This window comes from Acomys minous, assembly GCF_964271855.1.
Source record: "Acomys minous genome assembly, chromosome: 1".
Classification (NCBI taxonomy): Eukaryota; Metazoa; Chordata; class Mammalia; order Rodentia; family Muridae; genus Acomys; species Acomys minous.
Window position 1 is genome coordinate 70,678,067 of NC_140483.1, and position 6,000 is coordinate 70,684,066.

Sequence of the window (6,000 nt, forward strand, 5' to 3'; positions counted from 1 at the left end):
GAGACCCTGTTTAAAAAAAAAAAAAGCCAGGTGTGGTGAGACATACCTTTAATCCCAGCAATCTGGAGGCAGAGGCATGTGGATCTCTGAGTTTGAGACCAACCTTGTAAGGTTAAAAAGTCCAAGATAACTTTCTAGTTTTCACTACTCCCTGAGCTCGGAAGCCCACCAATCACTGAGCTTGCAAGCTCAAAACTTGAAGTTCCACCAATCCCCACCTTGGAAATCTCCACCATTGGAAAACTCTTCCCCCAAGAAATCATATATAGGGCTGGAGAGATGGCTCAGAGGTTAAGTGCACTGGCTGCTCTTCCAAAGGTCCTGAGTTCAACTCCCAACAACCATATGGTGGCTCAAAACCATCTATAATGAGATCTGGTGCCCTTTTCTGGCCTGCTGACACATATGGAGGCAGAATGCTATATAAACAATAAATGAATCTTTAAAAAAAAAATAGAGCCAGGTGTGGTGGTACACTCCTTCAATCCCAGCACTCGGGAGGCAGAGGCAGGTAGACCACCTGCCTCTGCCTCCCGAGTGCTGGGATTAAAGATGTGCGCCACCACACCAGGCCCTTCTTTCTTTTTAACTCTTTACCTAAGAAAGAAAAAAAGAAAAATCACTGAGTCTTTTCTTTTTTTGGTTTTCCCAGACTGGGTGAATCTAAATTTTTATATTTTGTTTTTCTCTCTGAATAAGACCATTAATAACTTACAACCATCCCCTAGTGACAATAAACACCCATGGCCCAAAAAACTGAAAACCATCCCAATCCTTTAAAGGGAAATGGGGCATTGTTCTCTAACAGTGGTTTCCTGCTGAGTTTTGGGCATAGGGTACCTTTTTGGGCACTCAAATAAAATGGGGGGAAAAGAGTTAAACAAGCTAGCAATAACATTTGTGGTTCAGAGCCGGGCGTGGTGGCACACGCCTTTAATCCCAGCACTCGGGAGGCAGAGGCAGGCGGATCGCTGTGAGTTCGAGGCCAGCCTGGTCTACAAAGCGAGTCCAGGACAGCCGAGGCTACACAGAGAAACCCTGTCTCAAAAAACCAAAAAAAAAAAAAAAAAAACCAAAACAACAACAACAACAACAAAACCAAAAAAACAAAAACATTTGTGGTTCAGTCTCTTAAATGTTGAGAAATTCTAGCCTTAATATAAGTCCTGTTATAACTGTCTGAAATGTTGGACCAATTGATATCAGCAGTTTTCTTTGATGCTGTCCTGGGAACAGGTTTTGATGAGGAACAACAATTAAAGCAGTTGAAGCTGGAACATACAGAATGCTGGACCAGATGTGTCAGCATCTCAGCATCCAGCTTCTCCAGTGTCCGGGTCTTTTCTTCTGAAAACATATAGCTTCTCACAAGTAATATATAGTACTAAAATAATAAATGCATGAGATGTGCAAGGTGCACAGATCAATTAAGGATGTTTTCTGTTCTCAGTATGAGCAGAAGAAAGACATCTGTAAATCTCCATTCATGCCATATGAAGGATGGCTTTTACATGTCATGGGTCTTCTGTAGCCAACAAGAATTATTTGCTATGCATAGACATTCATGTCTCAGCCAGTCTCATACAAGTTACATGCTCTCTGTACCTCAATCCCTTTTAACCCTCAGTCTCCTCCTCCTCTTCCTAGCTAAGACCAAGTTGTCTTTAGGAAAGTATGTTGCTGGAAGGTGGGGTCAGAGAAAGACTTTAAGGAGTTTCCTTCCTTCCAGGTAGGCTCTCGGGGCTGGAACTCAGGCTGTCAGCCTTGTACCAAGTGCCTGATGAGCCACACTTTCAGCTCTCACCAGCAGTGCAGGATTGGAGACAAGGGACTGGAAGGGAGGTGTTGGGATGAAAACATTACCTGCCTGGTTTATTTTTCTTTCTTTCTTTCTTTCTTTCTTTCTTTCTCTTCTTCTTCTTCTTCTTCTTCTTCTTCTTCTTCTTCTTCTTCTTCTTCTTCTTTTCTCTTTCAGTGCTAGAGGGGAAACAGAGCTGAACAGTGACCAAGTCAAGGGCTCTATCATCCTGGAACCCAGTTATATTTCTTTCCCTTTTCATGTTTTCTCTTTTTTTTTTTTTTTTTTTGGTTTTTCGAGACAGGGTTTCTTTGTGTAGCCTTGGCTGTCCTGGACTCGCTTTGTAGACCAGGCTGGCCTCAAACTCACAGCGATCCGCTTGCCTCTGCCTCCCGAGTGCTGGGATTAAAGGCGTGCGCCATCATGCCCGGCTTCATGTTTTCTCTATTTATTTATTTTTATTTTTTATTTTTTGGTTTTTTTGACACAGGGTTTCTCTGTGTAGCCTTGGCTGTCCTGGATCACATTGTACACCAGGCTGGCCTCATTTTCTCTATTTATTATGTGAGTGTGCGCGCACACACACGTGCACCTTTGAGACAGAGTTTCAGTATATAGACCAGGCTGGCTTAAAACTTGAAAAATCCTCCTGACCCCAGTATTTCAGTGCTGGGATGACAGATGTGTGTCACCATGCATGGACTCTCCTCCCATTTCTAAGCAAGATCTCTGAACTAAACCAACAATTATTGACTAATGAAGTATAACTGGCTTGTTCACGGCTTTCAAGTTATTAATACAATCTGGTATAATAGACAATTTATATACTACACAAAAATAAAACAGAGTAAAGCTTCCTCTGCCCATCATGCAAGGATGGCCGACATGAACGTGCATGCAATGTGGTCCTGTGGTGGCTAACATGATGTTGATGACAAGCTTTATGTTTGTGAGTTGTTTTTTTTTTTTTAATTTTTTTTTAATTTTTTTTTTTTTTTTTTTTTTGAGACAAGGTTTCTCTGTGTAGCCTTGACTGTCCTGGACTCACTTTGTAGACCAGGCTGGCCTCGAACTCACAGCGATCCGCCTGCCTCTGCCTCCCGAGTGCTGGGATTAAAGGCATGCGCCACCACGCCCGGCATGTTTGTGAGTTGTTAAGATTTTCTGTGCTTAAGAGAACCATAAAGCAAAATTGGACTTCCAAATGTTAAGGGTTATTAAGAGTTGATTTTCAGGGCCTGGAGAGATGGCTCAGAGGTTAAGAGCGCTGACTGTTCTTCCAGTGGTCTTGAGTTCAATTACAAACAACCACATGGTGGCTCACAACCACCTGTACTAAGATCTGGTGCCCTCTGCTGGTGGGCAGGCATACATGCAGATAGAGCACTCATACATAAAAAATAATTAAATAAAAATCTAAAAAAAAAAGTTGACTTCCATAATTGCCTGGTTTTCTACAACTTTAACAAAACTGTTATTTATGCAAGGTCATAGGTCATGATGTTAAGCACTGTTTTTGTTAGAAGGTATCTTTTGTGCATTGTATTGATGCAACACCGGTCAATTAAAGAACCTATGGCCAGCTGGGCATGGTGGTGCACCCTTGGAATCCCAGCGCTCAGGGAGGCAGAGGCAGGTGAGTTCGAGGCCAGTTATTAGCTCAGCAGCACTAGCTTCAAGTATGCAGCTACCCGGTGCACTAGGATTTCAGATCAGACAGCAGCTGCGGCAGAGCGGTGGGGAAAAGCTACATCAGAAAACTCACCAGATGGGAACGAACCTAGTTGTGGTCAGGGAAGAGACTGGGTACCTCTGCTTCCAGTGAACCAGAGAGGTGCTAGCAGTCTCTTGGACAAAGGGAAGTGTTCATGCAACTCGGAAGGTGGAAGTTAGCTGGTGTTGGGTGCAGAAAAGTGGCAATCAATCAGGTAGTTAGGTGAGGGGAGTCTCAAAACCAGGGGAAAGGAGAAGGAGTCCCACCCTCTAAGATAGGAAATAGGGGAGAAACTTTAGGCTTTGGATTGACAGTACTAACCGTCATTCTATTTGACCTGAGAGATGGATTTCCTGTAGCTTACAAGAATCCTTCCTTTTTTTTTTTTTTTCTTTTCTTTTCTTTTTCTTTTTTTCTTTTTTGGTTTTTCGAGACAGGGTTTCTCTGTGTAGCCTTGGCCATCCTGGACTCACTTTGTAGACCAGGCTGGCCTCGAACTCACAGCGATCCACCTGCCTCTGCCTCCCGAGTGCTGGGATTAAAGGTGTGCGCCACCACGCCCGGCTTTTTTTTTGGTTTTTCAAGACAGAGTTTCTCTATGCAGCCTTGGCTGTCCTGGACTCACTTTGTAGACCAGGCTGGCCTCGGACTCACAGCGATCCGCCCGCCAAGGCTACCCAGAAAAACCCTGTCTCGAAAAAACAAAACAAAGAGAGAGAGAGAGGGAGAGAGAGAGAGAGAGAGAGAGAGAGAGAGAGAGAGAGAGAGAGAGAGAGAGAGAGAGAGAGAGAGAGAGAGAATAGATTTAGAGAAAAAAGCATTTTTTTTAAAAGCCAAGAGCCAGGTGTATTTGACTCTTTTAGTCCATAATTAATGGAGTTAACAAAGTTGAGAGTTTCAGGTCCCAGGCCTAGAGCCAGTCACTGTTTCGTGCAGGGGATTGACTCTGCTCCTGGCCTTCCCTAGCCTGCCTTGGGCTAGCTGAGCTCAGGGAGTAGGGATCCCACATGCACCCATATCGACTGAATTTCCGGTATACCTGTGGTGGGAAGTGGGGAAGGGACCAGGGCAGCACAGGAAGCTAGCAGTCAGGTGGCCAGGCCCTAAAGATGGCCAGGCCCTAAAGATGGCGGCCAGTCACCTGGCTGGGGCAGAGAGCAAGTGCTTTGGCAACTGTAACGACGGGCAGATTTAAAATGTTAGTAGGCTGTCAGCACAGGGGCAGGATTCCCAGGCAGGCAGCGCAGTGGCTCTGCCACCAGGGAAGTGGCTGAGGTGGTGGCCTTGGACTCTCTGCTGACCCTGTTCTGTCCCGTTCTCCTGTCCCACCCTCCGAGGTAATCCCAGAGAAGTCCACGGCCAATGGAGCTGATGATGGGTAGGGGTTGAGATTTACATGTAGCTTACCAAAGATATAGGAGGCAGGCAGACAGCACCGGTGCGGGGAGGTGCAGCCATTCGGACAGAGGCGGCGTTCTGGGTCCCAGGAGAGAGCGAAGCCGAAGAAATTTGTCTCAGTTTAGAATCGCAGTGAAGGTGGTAGTCTTGAGAAGCTGGAAGGCTTGGTCACAGCACAGGAAGTGGGAGAGCAGACGAAATGGTCCTCTGGGTTTCGTATCAGAGTCATGGCACCAATTATAGATGTATGTGTGTGTGTGTGCATGTGTGTGTGTGTGTGTATGTGTGTGTGTGTGTGTGTGTGTGTGTGTGTAAAGATAATGATAGATACAAGGCTCAGATATTATCGTGTAGAGGAGTTTTTTAAATGAACAGGGGGGCGGGGGGAAAGAAAAAAGGGGGAGAGGTACCCCAGAGGGAGAGAAAGTAAGAGGGTAGAGTAGGTAGATGGGGTAGAGAGAGAAAGTAAGAGGGGAGGGAGGAAAAGAGAGAGGGAGAGAGAGAGAGAGAGAGAGAGAAAGTAGAGAAATTAAGAGGGTACAGAGAGACCACATGGAGGGCCTGTCCTTTTATATGGCTCTGGGCAGGGTCATGCCCCCCCCCCCCCCCCCCCCGTGCCAGGTAAGCAATGACATCACAAGTAGGCAGACTAAAGCAGAATGCTAACAGTATACATGATAAATAGATAAATCTTTTTTAAAAAATGAAAGAAAGAAAATGCATTCCAGCTGGGCGTGGTGGCGCACGCCTTTAATCCCAGCACTCGGGAGGCAGAGGCGGGTGGATCGCTGTGAGTTCAAGGCCAGCCTGGTCTACAAAGTGAGTCCAGGACAGCCAAGGCTAACACAGAGAAACCCTGTCTCCAAAAACCAAAAAAAAAAAAAAAAAAAAAAAAAAAAAAAAAAAGAAAATGCATTCCAATCTTGCCCACAGGCCAATCTGACCTGAGGAGTTTCTCAATTGAGGTTCCTCTTCCCAAATGACTATAGTGCGAGGTTGACATAAAACTAGCCAGCAGGGCTGGAGAGATGGCTTGGTGTCTGTTCTTCCAGAGGACCTGGGTTCAAGTCCCAGCATCCACATGGCAGCT